The 12,373-nt window shown below is 48.6% G+C and overlaps 1 protein-coding gene across 3 annotated transcripts in view; it reads right to left on the bottom strand.

Annotated features, from left to right (window-relative positions):
- LOC133342643 (protein Wnt-5b-like) overlaps positions 1-8,783 on the bottom strand; it is a 53,270-nt gene extending 44,487 nt beyond the window's left edge. The window contains exons 1-2 of one of the 3 annotated variants that reach the window (XM_061551924.1): positions 8,629-8,783; positions 7,301-7,615 (exon numbers count right to left, since the gene is read on the bottom strand). The gene's annotated coding sequence lies outside the window, so the exon portion shown is untranslated. Of the gene's footprint in view, positions 1-7,300; positions 7,616-7,828; positions 8,065-8,494; positions 8,606-8,628 lie in introns of those variants that run through there. The other 2 variants (XM_061551925.1, XM_061551923.1) reach the window with 2 other exon arrangements.
- Positions 8,784-12,373: the final 3,590 nt, after the last annotated feature.

Here is a 12,373-nt window from a genome sequence, read left to right on the forward strand (position 1 = left end):
GCGAGATGCGTCGTGTTGCCGTCGAGCGGACGGACGGTGTTGACGAGTAAAAGGTGACGTTGTTAGTGAGCGTCAAGTCATCTGCGGGAGCGGTTCCGTCGTGTTCTCGTTGTCGGTCGCTGTCGACGTTTGCCGGCTTTGAAAAAACCCTCAACACGATTCAGGCTTTTCCTTGGTGGGGTGGGGGGGCTGCATTCATTGTTTTGAGGTCTCGGTAAGGGGGCAGCAATGACACTCCTACAAACTGCTCGCTCCTCAACTCCGCTGCTGGCATGGGGCCTCATCCAATAGAGGGAGCTCTAGAGGGATCTCAAGTCCAGAGATGCCCCCCCCCCCCCCTTTAAAGGATGATTTGGCCTACTAAACCCCAAGCTGTGGCCAGATGTATTGGAAGGGTGGCAGTATCCCGATCACTCACTCCCACCACACCTGGCCTGCTGATTGACTCGATGGCGGTGCACTCATTCGCACTGCTGGGCGGACAGAGGCAGATGGGGATTTTAAGAAACTTGCATCCGTGGTGACAGCTGCCCCCCGGCGGACGAATGAGTCAAGCCAGCGACCTCGGGATTTGCATGTCCAGTTGAGTGAGCTTAACCAGCACATAACCCTGAGCTATCAGAAATAAAGTGCATTTAATGCCGGGAGGCTTTGAGGAAAGGTGTTTTACTCTGACATGTCTTGTTGCGCGTGCGCGCTTCCGAGTGCACGTGTCCACCGCTGCTGGTAACAAACTCAAAAAATCGAAGCCGTCCGAACATCGTCGACAAATCTGCGTCCAATTAAAAGCGAGAACTGCAAGGCCCGTTCAATGTGTTCACGCTTGTTTAAAAAAAAAAAAAGTTCATAATAAGGCGGCTGAAGGAATGGGGTCGGGGCTACGAATTCAATCAATCAGCTCGAACAGCACGAGCTCTGTTAAATTAAGCTTCGGTGGGGGGGAGGTAGGGTAAAACAAAAAAAACCCACAGAATTTGGCACGTGAAAGACTGCAAAGGATACAGATAGTTATTTTATTACCCATGTCAGCAGAAATAGGAGAGAATCCTCCAAAGCAAATAGGTACTGGGGGGAGAGGATTTGTGAGCCCGGAATAGGCGGAACAAGAGTTAGCTTACATGCTTGCTGAAACAAAATGCTGGCCGGGTAATATTGATCTGGAAAGCCTCCAGACCGATAGAATAAAATGTGCGTTATTAGAATCAGAATCTTTATTTTTTAGTGGAGAAATCCGATAAGCTATGAAGCTCTCTCTCACAGATGTCCAGTAGGGGCAGGTCAGAAAGTTACAATAAACAGTACAATAAACGATAGGAGTGCAAAGTATAGGAAAGACAAGCGAATCACTTAAAATAACTCAATTATTCATGTGTGTTGATAAACAGAACTTCGTTATGCTGATGTTTGTTATTATAAACTCAGTATGTCTTGCAATGTGACATCACATTTCAGGATAGCGCCCTTTCTAACAATACACCCGCAGAACTTTAACAGCTCTTTCTTGTAATAAGATGTTTTTCTCTTTTATTCAGAGGACAATAATGCAACATTTCCATCCGTGATTCAACTGCATAAGTCACAGCGAACACTTACAATAACAGTATGGAGACAATACGAGTTATCATTTAGACATGCGCTGCACGATTACATGTAGGGCTTATGCTGCGTGCAAATATAGGTATTTGAGTGATTGATTAATTATACGTGTGGGTGACAGATTGGTTAGTACACTGCAAGTCGAACCTCAGTTCCATTCCCGCTCACGGCTAACATCGGTGGCAAGTGCTCATCTGGGCTGGTCCTGGGCTCCCACCGCTTCACCAATCCGTAATGACCAGCATGGTGAAGTATGGTCAAACAACCACCACGACCACCTTCTGTAGTGTAGGTGTGGGGGAGGCTGTCACACACCGGTGGATTGTTGCACATCGATCATGGACAATATCTACACGTGACATGTTAAAATGTAGATATATATATATAAAAGTAACGCAGTGTATACGTGTGCAGAACATTGCAAATAATACATATACACTTGATGACATACGCATCGGTCGACGTCGTTATGTTCTTTGTATGTTCAGCCAATGAATGCATTACATACACGGATACACTCCCATATGGAACTGCACGGGTATACAGTATGTAGTACGCATCATATCCTAAATGTGACACGCATATAGGCCACTAATATAACTGAACAACACAGCCAGTGTTCAACATACTCTCCCCGCTCATAGAACGCGCATCATTAATTGCACGCTGTACAGGAACTCTATGAAGTGCCCTTTCATAGAGTGATTTGTGTGTGCACAGGTGTGTGTGTGTGTGGGGAGCGGTGGTGCAACGGTTAGCGCTACGCTACGAAACCAGCCCACCCGAGTTCGATTCCCGCTCACTACCAACACGGGTGACGATTATCTGAACCGGGCATGGCCCTCTCTTAGGTCGACTCAGCCTTAAATGAGTACCTGGTGTGGTGTGTAAACATCGCCACTGGGGAGACAAAGGCGACCGGGCGTAGTGTTAGCCACCCCCCTTCCCTCGTGTGCCGTGCCGATCTTCACAGGTGCTACTCGCTAACAGCACTTGCCCCAAGTCTGCTAAGGCTACACGGGGTATCTTTGTTTGTTTAATGTGGACACGTAATACACGTTCCCGCACATTGTATAAGCGCGTTTGTACACATAAGGAAGGCCATGCAAGCCAACAACAAACACCATCTTGCATGTGCTTATGCAGTGGTAAGTGCAGACACACACACACATGCAAACCTTCATGAACTACACTTTCAAAATGTCTGGCCATTGACAGTAGTCACAACGTCAATCTGAAATACGGAATTACCATTATTATGCAAGCCGCATTGAATTAAAGCGCATTAATTATCATCCATTATTAAAGCGTGACCAATTAATGTCAATTATGCATGTTTGCACCCCATTGCAAAGAGTCTGCCTGGGCAATGGTAATGAAGGTACATGGCAACGTTGTAAAAGCAGCAAAGTGTGATGCTCTCTCTCTATTACTCAAATCTGCACCGTCAAGTACTCGCTTATCGCCTCTGTCGAATTCTAGGCTGTCAACAATCACTTCCGAGATTCCAGACGGTGAGTCTGGGCGTAAATAGTTGCTCGCTTGATAGCGCTTGCCCCAAAAGTCTGTTGAAGCTATATTAAGGGGTTGGGGGTCTTTGTCTATGCACGTGCGTAATCATCGTTCGAGATGCACTGAGATACGTCCAGAGATACGTTAGTGGGATAATACCGCATCACTCAACAGAACTCGCCACATTCTTCCAGTTGCCGTTTATTTTGAAAATAATACACCCCCAAAATGCGAGTACCGTCTGTGTGTATGTTGGACTTCTTTCGCACCGTACGTAGCCAAGCGTGCTAATCGGAGGTGCCAACAAAACAAACGCAAAAAAGCAGCTGTAAGGAAATGAGTTTTCAATCGAGATTCAAAAGTGCGTGTCTCCAGTGGCTTCCTCGTGGACGATGTGCACACGCGCATTGTATCTAAACAAATTGCCGGGTGATGTTGCCGCTGCCGCTGCTTTGACAGTGATGCACAAGAACAGTTAAATAAAAATGTTTTTTTACCACCAAAGCACTCGTCAAATAACACTTCATTGAAAGATGAAAAATACATAACGGTCCTTCCTCACAGCAGACAAACGTAATTATCAACTCTGTGTCTCTCTCACACCTCCGTCTATGTGCTGTGACGAAAGACCATTGCCCGAAACGTCGCCAATTATACATGTTTGTATACATGTCTTAAATCGCAGAGCTACAGACACGTGCGGTGCATATCTCGCAAGACGATGGCGCAAGGTTTAGTACATGGCACTTGATGGCGTGGTACAGTATCATGTAATGTGTGTATTACATTCGCGGATGAGTTACAATTAGAAATTGTGTTCGCAGGTGCGTACGTTCTTGCGTAAAGGTGCATTGCAAAGATAATGAACGGGTTGTCGCACCGTATACCCGCAGTGGGGGTTAAAGTTACCCGTTGCCCCATCTCGCAATCGTTGCAGCACACACAGCAAAGGGTGTGTGGGCATGCCCGCGATGTCAGTGCTCGAGTTAAGGAAGACGCAAACGTGTGTCGCTGTTCATCGCCGTGTTCTTAAATGTTTGCGCAGAACAGAAATGCTTATCGGGGGCGCGGGGTGGCAGTTAGCTACGCAAACTAAAATTTCGACTTCTCTACAAGTTTTCGCAATTTAAAAAGAAGAAAAAAAAATGAACTTGGAATAAATCCACGGCCAGTAACTAATAAGCACGTTGCAGCTGCTTACGAGATGAAGATGCAGGGTCACGCGGTGTCACAAGACTCTGTTGGAGCGGCGGCGCGGCGGTTAGCACCAATGTATTACGAAGCCCGGCTACCCGAAGTTCGATTCCCGGCCACGGCTAACATCAGTGGCGAATGATATTTGACACCCCCCCCCCCTCTTGCCTCCTCCGTTCACCAAGCCATCGTGGTTAAGGATGGCCAAACGACCCCCGTGACCAACATTGGCGCGGGTAGGCATTCATCCATCTGTAATGTATAAGCACAAAAACAGTGAGCATTTTGCTCGAGATATTTACTTGTACCAAATGGCAAAGTGTTTGACAAATGAAACACTTTTATTTCTGATAATGTATTCGTACACATAATTAAACCTTGTGTGTGTGTGTGTGCCGTGAATAGAACTTGGATTGATGGCGCCGTTACGAGTACAATGTCTCATCAGTATACGGGACAAATCGAATTCGCAACAACTGACGAAGACGGACAATAGTCCCTGTGGCACATGAGAGTCGATCTGGCTGCCGGACAACCCCTCGGACGGACGAAGGGAAGGCTACGAGACGAACGAACTAACTGTGAATATGCGGAGGTCAACACAAGACACCTACGCATTGAGTATACGTATGTTATTGTAAACAGCGCAGAACATAAAAATGGAATTAGCAAACGCAGTCGTCGTTCAAGACCCCTTGGACAGGTAGGGCTAGTCGACGAAAATGCATGCCAAAGGAGAACGCAACGAACATATACAGTGTCCATGAAGGTAGCATAATTTATGAAAGAACCAGGATTAGACGGAAAGTATAGGCTAGATCGATACAAATATATATATCATCTGCAGTCACGCACGATATGTAGCCTGAAGATTGTAATGCACGGGTCTCATCTCTCTAAAGTCCAGGGTTTCACAAACTCCAGTCCTCGCGGATCGCCGCGACTCTGCGCGTTTACCAATTTTAGTCCTCCAATTCAAAAATGCAAATTAACTCGTTCCACGCTGCACGCGCCCGATGATTGTTAAACACGTGCCACGTGACGCGCCCCGTGCAAATTACCGTTCTCTCTCTCTCTGCGTCACGTGTTCCACGCGTACACGCGTGGAACACGCACACCGACGTCTCAAACCTTGACTCGAAGCGGCTTCGATGTTCACGCCGGTGGCGTCAAAATTGCGAAGCGCATCACAAGGAGGGAGGAGGAGGAGGGAACGCGTCTAACAAATCGTCGGACGCGTGCACCGTGGAACGATTTAAGTTGCAATTTGACTGCGAGGAATGCATTGGCGAACGCGGAGAGACGTGGCGTGGTTGGTGATGGTGGTGGTCGACGCGATGAAGTTTTGGACACACTGCGTCTGAACAGCTCCAAGTTCCCTCCGATCGCAGTGGGTGAAGTTCAGTTGCTCTGAGCTGTGACAGGTTGCCGGGTAATTGGGCCAATACCTCTCGATGAGATAATTTCGAATGCTTCCGATGTGTGCTGTCACGAGATCATTCAAAGCTTTGCGGTAACAACAACAAAAATAACCTCCAAACAAAACACACGTAAGCGTATAAAGGACTCGTTTGCCAAGCCTCTACACCGCGGTATTCAAACCGCTGTCTAATTATAAAGTTTTCAAACACCGGATGAAAGCTTTCCTGGACGCGCTGTATTTGTCACGCCCGTTGCAATGATTGGGCCCTCTCTAGTTCGGGAACACGGCACTCGAATTCGCTGATTAATTATCATTTGAGCTGCACAATCGCCAGCGCGAATAGACAAACGACACTCGCACGGCACGCACGCACCTCCGATTGGCACCGTTGGCTACGTACGGTGCGAAAGGAGTTCAACACACGTACACACACTCATTCATTCGGGTGAATCGACAGACTGATTCGGTCGTCCCCCCACCCCACTGTCTCTATGGTTTGCGGATAGATGGAGTGTTTGGTCGGTTTTGGTGTGCAGTCTTTAAAGCAGTACAATGGAGTTGATATTACGTAACCGCATATCGGACTCACGCTGAAAGAATACAAATGAAGAAATAGCAATGAGTGATTTAGGATATTGGCACCGCCCGAAATAACTCTGCTGTAACCGCACTGACCAGTGAGGTGAAGTATGGTCAAGCAAACTCTCAATCCATTGACATCATCTAGCAATGGAATGACGAAAACCTTTGAAGGGTTAATTATTATTATACGAGAAGTTATTCGTACAACGGTCGGTGAAGACGAGGCCTTCCTTACACGAGCGATTGGAAGCTAAACCAATTTGTTCGATGCGAAGAACCAGAGACAAAGTTATTTTTTAATGAATGTCGCGTTTCTGCTGCAACTCGGATGAGTGGTGAGCCGGAGAGATGGAGAGATGCAGGCCATGAAGGGTGCTTTGGTTTATTTAAACGCGGGTTGTGCAACGGTCATCGGGTGCGAAAAGTGAAAATGTGAGCGAACATCAAGTGCGATTTGTCGTTAAGTCACCGCAGGTGATGCTCTGGCAATGCCAAAAAACCCCGTTGCACAACCAGCGACGTTGCCTCCGTCGAAGAGCAAACGGCACCGGCGACTCCACTCAGCGGCTTGTGAAGAAAACGTGTTTTCACGGCGCTTTTACGCGCAATTTAACAAAACAAAAAAAGTTGTTACGCGCGTCGAACAATCGACATCCGCGACGCATTCAACGCAACGCATCAACGACTGCGCTTGCAGTCTTCACATCGCGCGCACTTGTGGAACAGCGCACGCGCACGCACGTGTAGCGCCTAAGTGGCGTGCGTGCCGGGAGTGTGCACGGGAGTTGAGCCGAGTTGTTCACAGACTCGCGGTTAAGCGACGAATCGACTCGTGGAGAGTCAACTTGTCATCGGCTGGAGGCAGCGAAGCGATTTACACAATTACGATGCAACGACGTGCTTTGTTTTTTTTGTCGACCGCAACTTTAAACAAGTAGGAATTGTAACAAAAAACATATAAAGAGGAAATTCACTTTACCGAACGTGGCTTACCGGGGTGATGATGAGTATGGTTTGGAGTTGCCTTGTCCGCCGATCTCTGCCGCGAAGTTTTGTTTAAATTCCTCCGTCCTGCGCAACGCTTCCGAAACTTTATCCCCAGCGAGTGTCAGCGTTTTCTTTATGTTCCAAACTTTTTTTGTTAAAAAAAATAATTGAACATTGCAACGCGTTTCTTGCTCCGAGGGGGTTACGTTTCCCTGCGAGAGGCCTCGAACGTCCCCCCACCAAAGTGGGGAAGGGGGCCGGAGACGAGGAGGTTGGCGACGACAACTGAGACCTCACTCACGGATCCGTCCCGACCACCATCTGCACATCATCATCATCAGCACCACCACCAACAACAAGAAGCACATTAAAAAAAAAGTTTACAAAACACCGGCTCTCTTGAGCATTTACCCTTGGCGCGCGCAACAACGCCACCGTATGTCTCCCCATTATTCGTACAAAGCTGCCGGCGCCAACACAGCGCACAGGTGAGAGACAGGGAGCCATGAGTTGAACGGTGACCGCTCAACGTACTTGCCGGAGAGCGCAGCTGGCCCACGCGTCGCCCGACTCTTTGCCGCGTGAGTCCCGAGGGCTAAAGATCTCTTGCTGCTGCGCCTGCCGACGAGTAACTGATCGCGGGGCTAGGCTCGAGCGGTGCTCAATTAGTGAGCGGCCAATTGCGAGCCGCCTCGACTCATCGCTCCGGATGAGGCGGCTCCTCGGATGAAGCGACTCCTCCTATGCCCGAACGGCACCCGCCCGCCCGCCCGTGCAGCAACTCCCGCAGCCGAGCCGGCGAAGAGAAACGGCGACAGTCACGACGACAACAACAACAACAGGGCACATCGTGAAGTGTCGGCAGAGACGCACAGAGAGTAAGCAGCACGGAGGAGTGCGTGCCGTGTAGTTACCTTCCCACTCCCCCTCCTCCCCCCCCCGGTGTACTACTCTCGCAAGAGTGAGTTGCTTACTTAGCCGTTTATGATTCGCTTTCGCGAACTTTCGCCAAACTTTTTGGGTTTGTTCGCTCTGCGCGGCGATTGCGTAAAAGCGCACCGAGAGAGGAAAACTCCGTTGCGATTTATTCTTTTACAGTGCCACACTCGCCCCCTTTTGAAATGTCGCGTTTATTAGTCGCCTAGCTCGCTCGGTTAACAGTTAACTTGCTTATTTATTTACAAAGTCGAGGGGCCCCACCTTGTGAGCGACAGAGAGCGAGACCTTCAAGTAGTGTGTAACGCCGAGAGAGTCTTCAACTTTGAGAAGTAAAGCTGAGAGCGCGTGCGCGCGTGCGTGCGCGTGGACTCGTCCAGACGAGCGAATTTACGCACCGCGAGTTTTCGCGCGACGCTCTTGCGACGGCAAAGAGAGGCGGTTTCTCTTTCGCTGCAGCTCTCCGCGGTCTCTCTGCGGTCTCTCTCTCTCTTACTCCCCCCCCCTACTCCCCTCCTATTGTTTCCGTGACTCTCCTCGCAGCCGCAGGAGCGGCGGCAGTAGCACCTCCACCACCAGCACGACCACTCGAGTACAGCGCTTGCTTCAGACTGTATTCTCGCGGGCCAAAGTTCGTGAAAGTTGCGGTTGAACAACAACAAATACCTTCCTCTGGCCGCTCGCAAATCGGCGCGCGTGGAAAGGGGGCGCGCAACGGGGAGCCCGACTTGGCTCGGGGTTGTTTTAGTTTTGATTGGGGGGCGGCGGCGGCGGCGGCGGGGGGGAGAAAATGCAGTTGCTTTAGGCGTGGGGAGAGGGAAGGACATGATGATGCCTAATTATTACAATGCTTTCACCTGCGACCAAAGTCAGTTGGCGCTGTTGAGACGTCTGCAGGGTTCACAGCAGCGGGGCCTCGTCGCGATTGGCTCACACGGCACGGGTTTGATGAATGGAGGTGGTCCCGAACGCTTGCACAACGGCAGCTTCGTCTCTGCTTATTTATGAAGTCTCTCTTTCGAGATTTATTTTTTCGCTGCTGCTAGCTGCTGTCTGGGATTTTATTCCTGCCGTCATTTTTTTTTCGCTCCGTTGTTTGAAAAGAAAGAAACGATGCACAATAACGCGTTGCACGGATACGTCTCCCTTAACTGAATGCATTTGATCGCGTTTTTCAGTAGCCTCGAGTTAACCAACTGAGACCCGGAGACGCGAAGCGATCGCTCGCAGCGGAGTCTCTGCCGAGTTCGAGGGAGGCGAGAGGAGAAGAGACTCAGCCCAGTGAACTACCAGGCACGCCGGGCATTTCTGGGGAACGCACAATGCCGTCCGACGGGGAACTTTTCGCCTCGGCTCGCAGGATTAACACCCCTCGAAGGACGGCGCGATCCTTATTGATGATGTTTCCGTAGGGCATTAGCAGGAGGGGTGAGATCGGGACTTGAACCCTGGTCTCCAAAGGCGCTTGCACGACCACCACGTGGACCACCCAGAGGGCACAGGACAACTCCACCTGTGTTCTCACTCTGCGTGCACATCCATACACGATGGTGCTACTCACTAATGCACAGTGACTTCCACTTGAACTCATCTATGTAGTGGGGGGAGGGGAGTACAATTGGGATTTAATTCTAGATTTGAAGCTTTCGTGACTGCAAGGATTCATATTCTTAGGTTTTTTCGGTAAAGTCACGTAGGTAAAAACATTAAAATTAATAAAAGTAAAATAAAATAAAAATCACGACGTTTCGGAGGCAACACGGAAGCTTGTGTTGCCTCTGAAACGTCGTGATTTTTATTTTATTTTTATTAATTTTAATGTTTTTACCTACGTGATTTTACCGCAAAAACCTAAGAATTGTCATTTACTTTACAGCTTCATTGCAGGGGCTGTCGAGTGAATCCCAATGATTTGGGGTTTTTATTAGGACCACAAAACGCATGTCCTATTCCCAACGTCGTTGCATCGGAGACCTGGACTGTGGCCAGGTTTTGAAACGGAGACAGAAAACTAGAAGGCCGCCTAGTGTTAAAACCATAAACAAATAAGTGGCGAGGTGTAATTTTCCCTTCAATGTCATTCGTGCACGGGGCAGGTCCGGATGTGGATATATGCACAGTAGCCAGATTCCCGAAGACATTTGAAATGGGTTTTGTGGACAAAAAAATGTTGCTTGATGTGGACGAATACATTGGGAGTCGGCAATAACTGTTTAACTCCTCGTCATCGTTCATAGTTTCAACCAACCCATTACGATGTTTGAACACTCGTGGCATCTAAAGGCACGACACATACCCAGCATGCTTTGCAATGTTTGTGAGGAGTTATGCAGCAACAATGCTTAAACGTAACCCAATATAAGTCATAATGAAAAAATACACAACTAATTAATCAATTGTAGGTTGACTATGCTTGCAAAACTAAAATGTAACTAAGTAATATACAGTATCTAGATTTGAAGCATTCGTGACTGTAAGGATTCATACTCTTGTTTTTTTCGGTAAAGTCACGTAGGTGAAAAATAAAATAAATGAAAACTAAATTAAATCACGACGTTTCGGAGGCAACACAAGCTTCCGTTTTCAGGTGGAACCGTTACAGCTCACTACAGTGACTTTGGCTGTAACGGTTCCACCTGAAGACGGAAGCTTGTGTTGCCTCCGAAACGTCGTGATTTAATTTAGTTCTTTTCATTTATTTCATTTTTCACCTACGTGACTTTACCGAAAAAAAAAACAAAAAGTAATTTATCCTCTGCATCAACGTGCTCTGACAGCGCCTGCCCAAGCGGGAAATCCAAGCATTCTCAGTGTACAGATGTGTGCAGTGCGCCATAAGCTCCTTTACTTGTGAATGTAGAGCATGCTTAGTCCACACAATCAAATCATCCTGGATCCATCCACCCGATCTCGTACAATGTCAGCAGCTAGGCAGACCTGATCCCTGCTCGGACTTGCGTGCCTGGGGATGCTCGATGGGTTGTAAGGCTTGGCCCGCGAGGTGCCAGGAGATGGCACTGCAGCAACACATTCTCGAATCTATCTGTGCGGAGTCTCTGAGCGTTTTCTCGGGGTGGTTGTTTCCTCCCACGTGTCGATGCTAATTTGAACCTGGCATCACAATGCATGGGGGGCCCCTCCTGATACAAAAAAGCATCACCAGCCTCTGTGAGCTTTTTCTTTCCTGGGTTAAAAGGGGCATGGCCAAGGCTTTCATTAATTGCAGTTTGAGAAGTCCACGTTAATGTCGCACATGCTCGAACAACACCACGTGCCGTGATTTAAACGCAAGCCAATATATACAGGGTGCGTAAAAAAGATGTTAACATTTATATGGGACTATCTTTTAATAGAAATAGAACATGTTAACGAATGTGTGTGATGAGCTTCAAAAAGTCCGTCTCCACTTGTTCGCCATCATTGTCAACAAACGCCTGGAATCTTCTCCAGGTGGTCTCCAGAGCCCGGAGGCACATTTCTTGTGCTGTTGTTGCAAATTCTCAGGAGTGTTAAAAACATTTTTAAGCACCCTGTATAAGACTTAACAGAAGACGGTGGTGCATGTACGCTACAATGACCTGGATGTGAACAGCAACCAGGTCTGGTGGTCTGTTTTGATGGCCTAAGTGGCCTTGTTTGCTCCAGAACTCTCAATGTTTCCATACTTTCACCCCATCACCCCTGACGGCGCTTTGACAAGCCTTCACTTGGACGTGAAGACGCTATCACGCCCCGCGAGTACGTAGGGCAGCTGACTGATAGCCATCAGTCCACCACCCTTCGTTCACGCCGCCTCGTAAGTTATACATCGGCTGCACGTCGGCTCCCCCCCTCTCCTCCTCCTCCATCCCGAATCAAACGGCTTCCTGACACTGCGTGACCTCTCTCATTCGCCACCCGTGTGGACCGGCGAACGAAAACATTCACGAGCCACACCGCGCGGAGCCAAGCGAAGAAAGGGCCTCGCGGCTCGCACTCATCGGCAAACGATCGCAAATTATCGGCGTCATTATCAACACCGCCGCTCATAATGGCCAAGTCACCTGACATGTGTTTTGGGCAATTACCCCTTTGTGAAAAAAAAGATATAAAAACAAACGAACGGGATCTTGTGACCCGCATCGCCGAAGTTACATTCTCTCG

Source organism: Lethenteron reissneri, chromosome 15, assembly GCF_015708825.2.
Source record: "Lethenteron reissneri isolate LAM-NWPU_2019-01 chromosome 15, ASM1570882v1, whole genome shotgun sequence".
In the NCBI taxonomy this organism is placed as follows: domain Eukaryota; kingdom Metazoa; phylum Chordata; class Hyperoartia; order Petromyzontiformes; family Petromyzontidae; genus Lethenteron; species Lethenteron reissneri.